Raw genomic sequence first — 15,725 nt, forward strand, 5'->3', positions numbered from 1 at the left:
AGCCCTCCAGGAACACAGAGAAGAGACATAATGCAACCTACAAAAAAACTACTCCTCTCTAGTCCACCTCGTGCTAGCTGAGAAGACATAGGCACGATTGTCCTTGCAGAGGGAGGTATGTAATGAGTCCAGACATCTTCACGTGGATCAATCAAAAGCTCTTGGAAAAGTGGAAAGCTCTCCTCCCAAAAAACTATTGGATTCTTCTTTGCTCTACGTATTAGAGCTAATACTGAAGATTGCATCTGGAAACCACATGGAGAAAAACATGTATAGTATATTGACTTCAACTAGCAAGCATTATAGCATGAAAGATGGCAAAGATAGCATGCATAGGACTTATCCTTCCAAACATAGCATGCATAGGACTAACGAGGAGACATTTGTCAAAGACACTTTTATCATGGAATGCAAACATAGAATGCATGGAATGGTAGCTTACCTTAACACTTTTATCATGTTCTCTACAAAATCCATATGGAAACTTGTCATGAATGATCACACGTCTGACAACCTCCAAGCCCTGGACATATGCAAACCGTTCCATCCAACCAATACATTGTCCTACAAGCAATTAATTTTATTTAAAACTAGTAGAATGGAAACAAAAATGTGAAATGTCAATTGTGGTATTGTGCCTTACCTGCCAAAGGACATATGCATGCCAACCAACCACTATCAGACAAAGAAGCTGATGCAACTGCAAGCCCATGCCGCACATGGTCCTCGAGCAAGACATTCCAAGTAGGAGTGGATCCTCTCTCATCAAGTGGATAGCCAGATGGAAAATCGAGCAATATAAAATCTGAAGCCCACTTCACCTTCTTACCCATCCTCTTGTAGTCCTGATCTCGACTAGCCACTGTAATAAAAAACTCATGCAAAATAGCATACTTATCATTTCTTTTAGAGTCAGCAAAGTCTTTGCCCATTGCAATGTAATCTCCAACTGTACAAGCAAACAAAGGTGTGATGCCACGGGCCAAGGAAATGTCAGGTGACTGTGATCGATGGAACACGTATTGCTTCACAAGTCCCGAGATTGATTCTCCACCTATATGCAAAAGCAAATTAATTACAAGTAAAACTAGTGTTAAAGGAACAACTACATATGCAGAACACAACAACACCCTTACCTGCACTCTCTATGTGATCCATTTCATGCCGCATAGGACTAGATGGTCCCTCATCTAGAAAGAGAACAATCATAAACTTATTAATGCAATGTCAAAACAAATTGAAGACAGCATCAACAAACAATCATATTGTATCTTCCTTACCTTTTGTTGGAGGATGTTCTTGTTTCTCTTTCTCTTTCTTATCTCTCCTTGAGCTTCCCTCCACTTTGTCCTTACTTGCTTCATTGGATTTTTGTGAAGCATAAGTATTGTACAAGTCTCTTTCTCGCACCAGTACTTGTCCTTTAGGAAAATCTATCCACCAGGGACAATGTGCTAATTCCCATTGAGAGAGACGGTGCATGCCAGGTGGATACATGCATGCAGCATGACCAATCTCCACCCAACTCTTGCACAAATTTGGAATGTCAGAGATCCTTTTCTCTATTGCCAAGTGGGAGAGATATCTATCAACCAAGAAACACAAAAAAATTGGATGTCCCAAACCATCAAAAGGTCAAAAAATCAAGTGGAACAACCATCAATGATTGTGTAATTACATGAATCAATAGCACAAAAATAGACAAATGAAAAATGAACCTTCGAATGAATTGACAACATACCTATAAACCACCCTATGGGCAGCCATGTCCAACTCAGATAGTCCATCTCCTTTTTTTCCACCCTTGCTCTCCATCTTTGTTTCCTTTGATCTTAGCACCACAAACATATGTTTTCTCCCCTCCAGTTTTATATCCTCCATGTATTGCTGCAATGTGTAATCCTTAGGGGTATCCAAAGGCATGCCCATTGTTGTGATCACCCTCAAATCTTCAAGCACTTTCAATGACTGTCTCTCCACCTTCTCCAAAAATATCTCTCTACTAATCCACCTAAACAGTAAAAGTTGACGCAATTTTATAATAAAAAAATAAGAGTCATGTTATTGGCAAGAAACAAACAAACACCATGAAAGATGATTCGTATTGGTAGAAGAAACACACCCTCTGTACTCAAGGTCGCCCACAGGCATGAAGTACATGTCTCGCATAGATTTAGTGGCTTCTAACAAAGAAAGGAAAATATTTTTTTTTTCTAATCTCAAATCAGACTTTGCAATGAGTTGGAGCTTCTCCAATGTCACGCAAGAGTCCGCACCATCAAAGCGCAAGGCAAACAACTTTTCCAACCAAGCCTCTCCAAGACCAGGATCTATACAATTCAACACCTATCCAAAGATGACATGTCAGTCACTTAACTTCAAAATAAATGCAACAAAGTATAGAAAATTCAATTCACACCTTTCCCATCCTATCAGCAATTCTCTTTTGAATTATGGTACGCTGCTTTCCTTCTGCCTCTCCCCTTTGATCTAAAGGTAGCTTTGTAGATATTTTGTCCATTGCTTTTTTAAGCTCTGTATTGTACTCAACCTACATACATGAGTTCCAATTAGAGAAAGCAAAGGAGTGATAAAGAAGTAAGCATCAATACAAATGCAACATTCTACCTGGAAGACAAGCCTTGCCAGATAACCTCTTGTCAATGGAAACCATGGCTTCTTCCCTTTACTCTCTTGAGCCCTCCAATTCTCTATTGATTTGATCTCACTCAAAGACAATGTTTTCATAAACATCATAGAGTCACACTCACAAATGTTGTGTGCATTTATGAGTATGTCCCTTAGACTGGGTTTGATAATGGCATGTTCATTCATGCTAGAAAACAAACAGTAAAGTACACAACCCAATCAATTATAAATGCAAAGTAGCATAAAACACAAATGTGGAGAAGATTCAAAGAGTCCATGTACTTACGAATTCATTCGTTGTAGCCCTGCCAAGAGAGCAATCTCACTAATTTTCCTTGGGTCAATTATTGTGCATACCACTCGTACATGTCTTTTCTTGTTTGTAGGAAAGATTTCCTTGATAACACTCATCCATGCAGTGGTCCTATGATTGCCCTCCCAAACAAATAACATCTTTTGCGACATAAAATGAAAGTCAGTGTTAGACATCACATCTTTCTCAAACTCCTCATCCACCTCTCTCCAGGTGGGAGACCAACTCTTCCTCATATCATCTGTCACAACTATCTCCCCTCCATCACTCTTGCAGACAGATACAATGAAAGACCCTTTCTCTGGGAGATAGCCCTCCACTTGAAATGTACTTTTGAGTGAAGATACATCATCACGAAGTCCTCTCACTCTTGCATAAGGTATCAACCTACACAAGGGAATGCGAGGACACTGGTTTGAATCAAGCATCCTACATTTGCCAATCACATCACCTCCTCCTTCCACCTGAACTTCACTATCATCCAACTCATCCTCCTCCACTCTTGGACCTTTATCTCTTTGAGTTGATGATACTTCAACCTCTAGACCCACCACACTTTCTTGCTCTTCGGTTCCACCTACTGATGATTCAACATTGTGATCTACTTTTGTTCCTCTTGTCACCTTTGTAGAATGTGCCACTTGAACTTTTCTGCCTTTTTTTCCTGTCATCCTGAAAAGACAAAAAACAAGGCATTTTTCCAATCATAGTTCTCAAAACCTTTTCAATAAAAACCAAAACTAAAAACAAGAAACAACATGTAACAACAGATAGAGTATAACCTACGGCAGGTTCAAAGGTCTTCTCAAATCTTTCCATATGCTCAAAAAAACATGAGAGCTTTTTCACATGTATATATGATAAAGGGTTTGTTTATGAAAACATATGCAATACATATCACGAGGGCAAAGCCCCAAATAGATAATGAAGTGTGTACACCTCATAAGGAAAAAGCTTCAAACAAATATCTCAAACTGCTGACATATATGAATGCAAAGGTGTGTAAACTCGCACTTATGAATAAATATCATTTTACATATCTAGACAAAAATACATGTATCTACCAATGCAATTGATTTCCAGTTTAGGGAACATTCACCCACTTGTGTCCTAAAAGACAAAGTTTCATCTCCACTGCACATAGTATATCAACTTGCAGTGGTATCTATACACTTAGATATATGGAATTGCAGTGGCAAATATGCACTTCTATGCCTACCCCTTACCCTGATGAAAAGACACCTTGAGAAGCGAAAAAGGACAGCGCGTTAACGTGCTGTCCTTTTTGGCATCTCAAGCTGTCTCTCATGAACGCTTTTCAGCAAGGCTTTTCTACTCAATCCTCCATGTATCAATACTCACAAGAGGTTGCTTCGACTATTTCATCTTTTGTCTCCAAGTATGCTTTGGTATACAGGTCTTATGGTCTTTGGAATGCTATTGGACTCTTGGAGGGATAGGTCACATGGTCTTTTGATCGCTATGCAAGGAGGGGACTATTGGACTGCCCGAGGGACCAAAATAGGCAACGCGTTAACGCGCTGTCTCTTTTGGTCTCTCATGCAATTCTAGAGCATAAATAGGACTGTCTTCGAAATGCTACCTAGATGCCGATGGTCTACAAGGTTTTCTGAAAATTTTCCTCTTATCTCTACACTTGAACATTGGGGACTTGCACTCGCTCATTTGTTTTGTGAGCTTCTTTCATCCGTTCAAGAGTTGAATATCACTTGAATGCCTCTCATGGGAGAGGGTCTTGGACTGTCTGGGGCAACAAAAGAGGCAGCGCGTTAACGCGCTGCCTCTTTTACAGCCCTCCACAGTCCAAGTTCCCCTCCCTTGCATGACTCTGGGTAACTCTAGCAACCACATACATGCCTCGTATATATCGTTTGTAGAATATGGGCACAAATTTTTGACGGCAAGTCCTATAAAATGAAATGATACCTCGGGCTGCTACACAACCAAGTCAACAAAAAACCTGTGAACACCATCGAGTCCTAAGCAACAACCACCGAGCAATGCAAGCAAAATGGAGTAACGAAACAAAATGGAGCAAGCAAAAGTCGTGAAGAGCCCGAGGAGATAAAATCCGACGCCAAAATGCAGACTAATAAGAGTATACAGAAAGGCGTACATCCCATAGCCTGGGGCAGCAAAAGAGGCAGCGCGTTAACGCGCTGCCTCTTTTGCTGCCCCAGGCTATGGTGTGTATGCCTTCCCACACTTCCCACAGTTGAAATGCTGTGGTGGCAGTTGGACTGCCTGGGGCAGCAAAAGAGGCAGCGCGTTAACGCGCTGCCTCTTTTGCTGCCCCAGGCAGTCCAACTGCCACCACATCCAAGAGAGGGCAGGAAGGTCAGTTGGACTGCCTGGGGCAGCAAAAGAGGCAACGCGTTAACGCGCTGCCTCTTTTGCTGCCCCAGGCAGTCCAACTGCCACCACATCCAAGAGAGGGCAGGAAGGTACACCACATCCAAGAGAGGGCAGGAAGGATACCTGAGTGCGACGTAGGTGATGAAGAAGGAGGCCTGGGGAGGGAAATAGGAAGCGAGGAGGTTGACGATGGAGGGGGGGTGGGCGATGAAGGCACGGACGTTAAAGGTCCAATTGTCGTCTATGTTGGAGGCGTTTTCATGCGCTAGAAACCATTAAAGAAGGCATGCCCGTTGGAGCTCTTGGTGGTAGTCAGCCGAGCTATTGGGGAAGGCTATAGCATGAGCATTGGTTGCCTTGTGGAGGCACCTTGCAGGTCGTTGGCGTCTACTAGTCCCGGAAGGCTACGGAGGCTCTCTGAGTTGAGGTAGACAAGCTGAGTTGGGGAGCTTTGGAGAAGGTGCAGTAAGGCGCTAGAGTCCGTTGCATGCGCATTGTGTAGAGCGGCGTTAGAGCATCACTGCCGCTGAGCAAAAAAGCCATGCTACCGGTTGAGGAGTCGTTTGGCCATTTGGAGCACTGCTGGCTAGCAGTTGTTGGCGACGAAGAAGATGGTCGAGCTGCCTGGGCTGAGGTCGGTAGCGATGGTGACGCCGAGGAAGACTGGAAGCGGAGCAACAAAAGGGAGAGGGCGAGTGCAGCGGCGAAGGTATGAGTAGAAACGAAGACTAATAATGGGCGAAGGGAGATGGAAGAATTCCAAAAGCGGCAGGAAGGGAGGGTTGAAGGTATGGAGGTCGAGAATGGAGGTGGAGCTCTGAAGCAGGCGAGGGTGATGAAGGAGGCAGACGTGGAGGGGACGGAGGGAGCGAAGGGGGAGGAGGAATGGAATGAGAGGAGTGGGGAGTGAGAGTGAAGGTGGAGGAGGAGGAGGAGATATTGGAGAAGGAGCTATGGAGATATTGGAGCGATAGAGATGGAAGAAGGTGACGACGACAACGATCGTGACGACGACGACGACGATCGTGACGAGAACCAAAGCGAAGCGAGGTTAAAAGAGAATGAGCGAAGCGAGGCGAAGGCAGGCGAAGGAAGGCGAAGGCGAAGGCGACGAAGGCGAAGGCAGGCAAAGGAAGGCGAAGGCGAGTCTAGAGGCGAAGGCGAAGGCGAGTCTAGAGGCTCTTACTTGATGCGCGATCCCTCTTGACTGCTCCCACCTGCTTCTGCTAGAGCTTTGCTTGAATCTCCTCACCATCCTTTCTGCTCAGCAGCCATGCACGAAACTGAAAGCTTTGCAAGGACGTCTTCCGACCGTTTCAGATGTTAGCTAGAGGCGAAGGCGAAGTCTAGAGGCGAAGGCGAGTCTAGAGGCGAAGGAAGGCGAAGGAAGCTACAGTGCACGAGTCCATACGAATTCTCAATACTTGAACGTGTGTTACGAACGAATTCTCTTAGCCATACTTGAGCGTGTGTTACGAACGAATTCTCTTGACGTAAACGCTGATGCCGTTTAGGATGTCGTCCGAAGTGTATCCCTTCGTGTTGATATGTTTCCAGGAAACTTTCGTTTGCTTTTTTCAATGCCCTCACAAGACGAATATAACTGTGACTTCTGTAGCGCAGCACCTCCTCGTCCCGGCAGACATCAAACATCTTGTAAAATTCGTTTTTAGACTTTTTGTTGCGCAATCTGTTCGCCTGGTTGAGATGCGTGTTGAGGTTGTAGGCAGTTCGTTTCCCGAGTACACAAAAGCTGATCATATAATACACTATTTCGGTTTTTCAGAATCTCCATCTCTTCCTGAAGCTTCGAACAGAAGTCCTGAAGTTTCTCTACCTTCTGTTCGAGCTTGTTACTTTGCGCGGCCTCGTCGAGAAATGTTCTTTCTGCCAGAGGGGAGTCTTCGACCTCTAGTCCGGACAAAGCCCTCTTTCCACAGTCGAAGACTCGTGTGGACCTTGGACGTCGACGCTTAGTTTCCCGAAAGGATTCGCTTCTTGAGATCTTCCTCTTCTTTTATGAGCCAATGTTTTCCATCAATTTCATCAGCATTTACTCCACTCGAATTCCAATGGACCTGTCACCCCGCCCAACGCTCAGTCAATGGCAGGCCTAGCCTTTAGAGAAACGATTTTATCAGATTTTGCAGGCCTGGTCATTATTAGACGGTAAGAGAAGACGTGGGTATGGGTAACGCCAGAAACCGCATAACCCTTGTAATAGTGAGGAGAACACCTTGTAATGACTCATGATGGAAATAGTAATATTGCTCGTTCATGCAAATGTGAAGTAAACTAACACGTTTTGATAGTTTTCATTTTAGATATGGATTTGAAGATACTACTCATTCTAACTATTACTAGTAAAATATAGTAATTATAAATCTTTAATTTTTTCTTAATATTTTAGTCTTTCAATTATATAAATTTGAAAGTTACTTCTCTTTTTATTCATTTATATTAAATGTACACCCTTACTGAATGAAATGCATGTAGGCGTCATTCAAGTTACTATATGCATGAAGGCATCTTGTTCAAAGATTACCATTATTCTAAACAAATAAACACATCTTGTTCAATAAAGACTTGCAGTTAAACGACCACCTTGGATGCTAATAGTGACATCCATTTGCATTTGACACTTACAGAGACGAACTTGCTTCTTCTCTTCTCTCCCATAATCCCTCTCAGTGGCTCTTTCAACACTTCTCTTTGCTCCATTCTCTTCGGTCTCCAACACATCTATGCCATTTCTTCTTTTGCCTCCCTGCTTCCGGACCCTTTGTGTAGCTAGCTTTTCTCTTGTTCTTTGGTTGGTGTCGTCTGGTGCTACATCTTGGCTCTAGCATTTGAATCATGCCTTTCTCAGTTTTCATTCGCTTTGGAGAACACGAATCATTGACCATTCGTTTTGACACTCCTTTCCTGGAGGTTTCATTGGTGGAGCTCAAGGAACACTTTCACATTGAGAACGAGGACATTGAGCTGCATCAAGAAATCGGAATAGATGAGCTTGCCATTGTACTTCCAGTGGTAAACTTAGAGGATGGTCAGAAAGGGTTCAAGATTAGTGGTAGCCAACAATCAACCTTAAGAGTTCACATGCCCTATAAAAGAGGTTCTCATGGTGACTTTATGAATCATGAACTAAATAGTGTGGTTTCACTGATAGAGAGGATGCCTTTGAATAGTTCTCTTCATGTTGCGCTCAAATCTGCAGTTCGAGTGGAGAAAGTTACTGAGCTTCCTCTAACTTATGATGGATATATTGTCTTCGAACTTCCACCTATGCCTAAGGGTTCACCAATGTCTGGAATGGAACAGAATACTGATGGTCATGTTTGGACAAAATATTCCACATGTTCGCAAGACTACTTCAATGGTGTTGTGAGAATGAGTAGATGTTCAGGTTATTTGAGATGTTGTAATTTGGATTGTCCTTTCCTTGAACGAATGGGAGTTTTAAATGATACACAATGGAAAGGAAAGCTTAGGAGACCTCCTCTACCTGGTCCCATTGATCCAGCCTTGGGGTCACTTGTGTGCAAGCATTGTGATGCAATACCAGAGTGTGTTTACCTATGCAGTGCTATTATATATTATTGCTTTCCCCATGAACGAGTGAAGACAACGAGATGTGCAGTGCATGTGGGTTTCCATGACCATCCAGTTGAAAAAGGTAGAAGTCGAGCAAAGGAAATGCAAGTAGATGATCTCATTTCAATGCGTGCAAGGTTGAATGGAAATTCCTCTTGCAAAAAAATCGAGGTGTCTGTGGCACAAGACCTTGTGATGGAGATGATGCTAGCAAAGGATGGGGTGGTTGTGGAGCCGCTAGATGATCAAAAGTTCGAAGAAGTGCTTGAAACCATTACACCAATGACCCAGAGAAGGAGGCTTCAGAGAGTGGTGCAGAGCGCAAGAAGTGAGGCTAGAGGAGGGGATGGTGGAATGGATTCAATACTTGATTTAAAGAGGAGATGCAAATATCCATACCTACAAAGTATCCTATTTCCTGAACAATTGCAAGATGAACAACAACCACATATCTTCAAAATGTCGACCATTGGTCCAGGATCTGGAGTTGATCTAGTGAATCGCATGCGGCCTGGTGGGAGCTTGGGATCACAATGGGTTCATTTTGACCATGTGCATCGAGTGAGGGGATGGTCAACAATGGGTGCTCATGTGTATGACCCATTCATAAGGGAACTATTAACTATAGCAATATGTGAATTCAAGGTGGAGGATAACCATGCTCAAGTTCGATTCTGGGAGCTACTGAACAATACAATGGAGAAGAATGGTTTTAAAAAACCTGAATTCCGTGGATTCATGGCAGATGGAGCAGGAGCAAATTGGCTGGCTGTCCGCACTGTTTACAATGGGGGACCGGAAAATGTGATGGATGGTAGAGAAAGAACTTGTGTTTTCCATTGGGAGATGAGCATGGTTGAGCACACCAGACGATGCATTAAGCCGCAATTTCAGGAGGAGCATAAACTTCTATGTCGGAAGTGGAGAGAGGCAACAACTTCAACTTCTGCAGACCAATGCAAACAAACATTGAATTTGTATTGGTCCCCAATTCATGTGAAGGAGGGTGAGCTACCAACATTGCATATGTGGCTTGCTTGGTGGGATGTTAGAGTCAACCAGTGGGGGGGAATGTTCTTGCAGCAAGAAGAGCACTCTGGATTTGTTCCTACAGTGAACCTTTCAGAGACAAAACATTCTAGCATGAGAGCAGCACATGGATATGCAAAACACATAACATTGTATGATGCTTGTGCAGCAGATCTTGCAATGAGTGTCCTTCAGAGTGCCCACTACAATGCCTTTATGAATGGAAGACACTTGGGTACAGGACCAAATTTGGATGCTCTCCGGCGAAGAATACTTGATGGTAGTGGGTCTGGTAAAGGGGATAGAAATAGGCTTGTGGATTTATCACACATAGTGATTGAAGAGGGTGGGATACAATCTCCTGAGATGAATAGGCCAATAACAGAATCGGTGAGCATAAGAAGAAAGAGGGGTTCAAAATGTTCAACATCGGTCCATGCAAATGATAGTCATCGACCAGAATACATGACAGTGACAACAAGGAGAGTGATAGGAAAAAGAAGACAAATTGATTTTAAAAGTCCATCACAGGACGTGGTTTGTAGAGAGATAGATATTCATGAAGCCAATTGGGCGATCAGGAGAACTGAACCACATAGCGTTGTCACATGCTTTGGCTACTTGGCAGAGAGTCGGAGACGATGTGGGGCACTAATCAATGCACTTGGTAGAAGTGCAAGTTATGGTGTGCCAGCCCCTTGTTTTAAGGGAAGAAGGCAACATTCTCATGGAGTGACAGAGCAGTTTGTATGGTTTTGTAATACTTCTGTCACCCATACATGGAATGTGGATAAATCCATTCAAGGTGTTCCTGGGGTCTCTCCAGGTGTATGGAAGGTTGCAAGTGGGACATCAATGACTGTAGACGAGAGGGGTGCCCTTGTAAGGGCAGGTTTCGTATTTAATAGTGATGATTCTATTGGTGTGATGGGACCTCCTTATGCACAGCAGATCCATACACCTAGCCATGTGCGCCCTTCTCATCGTGATGGAAAGCTTGTTTCATGGAGAAGTAAGTTGAATAAAGATTTCAACGAAAGGATACACAAGGCAGTTACAGAAAATGGGGAGGTGGTGAGAGAGAACATCATTATTCCACATGAGGTGCATGTATTCCATGTTCGTACAACAGGATCAATGTCTAAGGGGCTAACATATAGTGTCTTGATTTCAGAGTTTCCACGTTGCACATGCCTTGATTTCACAGAAAGGGAAGCAAGAAAAAGTCCCTACATGCCTTGCAAGCACATATACTTCGTGTTTATTGTTGTCTTGGGCTTAACTGAAATGGTGCATCAGTTTATGCATCAGGCTGCATTGACAAAAGTTGAATTGTTTCAAGCTCTGGGTGGTAGAAGAAACCCATCAAGTATGTAGTGTATGGCTTGGATGCCCTTTTTTTTCAATTCCTTCAGAATCGGATAATATATGTAGGTGACAACAAGGAGAGTGATAGTCATCGACCAGAATACATGACAGTGACAACAAGGAGAGTGATAGGAAAAAGAAGACAAATTGATTTTAAAAGTCCATCACAGGACGTGGTTTGTAGAGAGATAGATATTCATGAAGCCAATTGGGCGATCAGGAGAACTGAACCACATAGCGTTGTCACATGCTTTGGCTACTTGGCAGAGAGTCGGAGACGATGTGGGGCACTAATCAATGCACTTGGTAGAAGTGCAAGTTATGGTGTGCCAGCCCCTTGTTTTAAGGGAAGAAGGCAACATTCTCATGGAGTGACAGAGCAGTTTGTATGGTTTTGTAATACTTCTGTCACCCATACATGGAATGTGGATAAATCCATTCAAGGTGTTCCTGGGGTCTCTCCAGGTGTATGGAAGGTTGCAAGTGGGACATCAATGACTGTAGACGAGAGGGGTGCCCTTGTAAGGGCAGGTTTCGTATTTAATAGTGATGATTCTATTGGTGTGATGGGACCTCCTTATGCACAGCAGATCCATACACCTAGCCATGTGCGCCCTTCTCATCGTGATGGAAAGCTTGTTTCATGGAGAAGTAAGTTGAATAAAGATTTCAACGAAAGGATACACAAGGCAGTTACAGAAAATGGGGAGGTGGTGAGAGAGAACATCATTATTCCACATGAGGTGCATGTATTCCATGTTCGTACAACAGGATCAATGTCTAAGGGGCTAACATATAGTGTCTTGATTTCAGAGTTTCCACGTTGCACATGCCTTGATTTCACAGAAAGGGAAGCAAGAAAAAGTCCCTACATGCCTTGCAAGCACATATACTTCGTGTTTATTGTTGTCTTGGGCTTAACTGAAATGGTGCATCAGTTTATGCATCAGGCTGCATTGACAAAAGTTGAATTGTTTCAAGCTCTGGGTGGTAGAAGAAACCCATCAAGTATGTAGTGTATGGCTTGGATGCCCTTTTTTTTCAATTCCTTCAGAATCGGATAATATATGTAGGTGTGCTTCCTTGCATGATGCTACACTAAGTTGTATTTTTTGAAGGTGGAAGAAACCCATGAAGCATTTAGTAGGCAGCCTAGATGCCTTTTTTATATTTCCTTTGGAAGCGGATGATATATATAGGTGTGCTTCCATGTTTTGGCAATGCACAAAAAAACATTTTGTACAATCATTCCAAGGGTTGGTTGGAAGATATTTTAAAGCATCAAATTTTTCTATCAACTTTTTTTTGTATGACATATGCTTTTTGTGCTATGGAGTTAATAACTTTTAGAAAAAAGGTGACTTCTGACAACATGAAGAGCAGTTAATGTAATATGTTACTATTCTCATTATTGAAAGCATTCAATGTTTTATTTTATCATTACTTTTTCACAACAAAGGAAACATGATTTGAACATGTACTTCTGGAAACATGCTAGCCAAGATGCAGGCGAGTGGTTAAGCTTTCTTAGAGCATAAATTGTGGTAATTGGCTGTCCTGGATGAATATGATGTGGCTGTTATTAAACAGATAACACCTTGCATTGTTGTTTGTCCACGCTCGCTTATTTGGCCTCGCTCGCTTTTCTTCGCTCGCTTTTTGGTAATCCTCTTGCTATGCCATTTTGAGATACTCTATTAATTTTTAGGTTTTCCAATATGTGTGTGTTGTGAATCTGCCAACATGGATTTATAAATCATTTCTTGTTTGTCTGTAGTAAAAGCAAGCATACCATCTATTTCAATCTTTTCTTGATCGCTTATCTCCTTAATAGTGGCCCACTTGGGAGCTAGGTTCTTGGGAGGAATCTATCTCAATTTCTTCAAGTTTTGATTTAGTATTAAATGAATAATGTTGATATTGCATTACTGGTGTTTCATCTTTTAGGAAGACCTCCCAGGTTTCACCACTATTGTACCCCTTGGGGCAAATGAATGCATAGCTAGGATGCATAATGAAGGATGAAGGAGTATAGATGAGGGACAAAGAAACTGATTGCAACTACCCCCACATGAATTCCTAGATAAGGTGGTCGAAGGCCCTAGCAAATGCATTAACTCCATGACTCTCGCCATCAACATTATAGCCATTATACCAACGATAGTAAGCAGGATATCAGTGGTAATAGCTATGATACTGGTGGGTCATTTAGCAGTACTTGTGGTAACAGGCAAGATACCAAGGGTAATAGCTATGACATTGGTAGATCATTAAGTGACACCGGTGGTAGTAGGCAAGTACTTGTGGTCATGTCTATGATATTGGTGAGTCATTAATAATACTACTGGTAGTAGGCAAGGTATTGGTGGTAATAGCTATGATATTAACCATTATATCAACAGTAATAAACAAGATACTAATGGTAATAGCTATGATACTAGTGGTTCATTAGGAAATACTAGTGGTAGAGTAATGTATATTCCATCAATATTATGATAAATGCTATGATATTATGGCATGTACCACTGATAATATTTATTGGGCTTCCCACCAAATTTTCCCTCATAAAAGGCTTCCAAGCATCATGAGCACCCTTCATTTAGAAAGATTGTAATTCATAGCTCTTGCACATAGCACGTTGGGGTAAAGTGGACCATAACTGAGTCGTGAGAGGAAGAGTGTGTACATCATGGTTGTAGAAATGGTTGATTGAGTGATTAAAACATAGTAAGTATTTTAATAATTCTAACAAGTATTTGGTTATCCTGCCACATTTTTATATTTAAAGTTATCTTAAATATTCTCATTGGCAAACTATTCATCATTAGCAAAATATTCATCATAGGAAGTATTTACGAAAGCTTAGCAAATATTTAGCGTGTTCACTAAACTTTGCTTTTAAATTTTATCCTTATGTTCTATTATACTTTACTTAGCATACTAGATATTCCACTCGGTGCGCAAGCTATGCTATTGGGTGCACATTGGTATACTTATGGTCCCAACTGCCCTATGTTAGTTAGCATTCATGTAGAGAGTACTAACCTACTAGACTTCTAGACATGTATTGGTTAGATAGCAGAGCTGGAAGCTAATGTTTAATTGATAGAAACATAGTAGTGAGAGGTACTCCACTTATTTTAGCTTTCATTGTTGGATTGTCATTTCTTGTAGATCCATCAATGTATAACAGTGTTGTACACTTTTCAACTCTAGATATGCAGGATGGAATTGCAAAAAATATTGGTAATGTGATGCCAAAAATTGATATTTTTTATTTGGCATTGGTATTGTTTTCTTCTATGTTTGATAAGAGTTTGAGTATCAAGTGATAGCCTAGTGGCTCTCACTTATTTCTATTTTCTAAGATTTTGTATGGGATTGAGAGGATGAGTGTGTTAGATATCAATGCTCCACTCTCGTGTAACTACGCGGGAACCAGCTAACTCTACTTGTAAACCCCCCATATGAGGAGAAGGTATTTGAGTAGCTCGGTTATCCGGTAGGTCCTGGTTTGGACACCAGATGGGGGCCATGTGTGCCTAATGGTTGAACGGCTTCAGATAGAGTTGGCACACTGCCAACTGGCTACATGCAAGTGTGGGAAGGCATCCCATGACTGACCGCACTGAGGGTAGATGGAGCATTTCCTAAGGCAGTCCACTCTTGGGCTGCGGGGCCCGCCGTTTGGAGCCCCAGATGATCCCGGATGGCTCTGGGCCGAACGGACACCATAGGTGAGTTGCTCTATTCTGCACCACGGTTCGAACGTGTGGTCGGTGGCCTATTTCGAGACCGACCTCCAGTCGGCCGTTTTGGGCCAACTGGGTCGGTTTCCCAATTGGGTCTAACCGACTATGACTGGTGGCTATATAAGAGCAAGCCCGTGAAGCCCATATCATCACTGGCTACAGCAACCCTGATTCCTTAGCATCTAGCCTCCGTCCTCTACTATTTCTAGCATGCCATCGAAGCTTCTCACATAGGAGCGCATGGCTGGGAGGTAGCGCCATCTATTGTATCAGTTTTATAGTAATCAAATTTTTTATTCTCCATACTATCTGCTTTTCTCTCTTGCATACGAGATCCTGTTATCTGTTTAGCACAGACGTTGTATTGTTTTCTTACATGGTATCAGAGCTTGGGGTCTAGCAAGAAGATTTGGTTGTGTGTTTCTATTTGCGAGCATATTGTGAAAGATGGGCCAGCTCGCAAGACTGCGAATCCCACCGTTCGGCGAAAGCGAAAAGTTGGATGGCACTAACTATCCACTCTGGAAGTTCAAGATGAAGACCATCCTAAGCGCATACAAGCTTTGGGATACTGCTACTAGGGTGGACGTGAAGCTGGTTGCGAGACCAAATCCAGCCAATGCAGGACAACAGATAGTACC

Source organism: Dipteris shenzhenensis, chromosome 25, assembly GCF_047967505.1.
Source record: "Dipteris shenzhenensis isolate YYH24624 ecotype China chromosome 25, Dip_SZ_1.0, whole genome shotgun sequence".
NCBI classification, from domain to species: Eukaryota; Viridiplantae; Streptophyta; class Polypodiopsida; order Gleicheniales; family Dipteridaceae; genus Dipteris; species Dipteris shenzhenensis.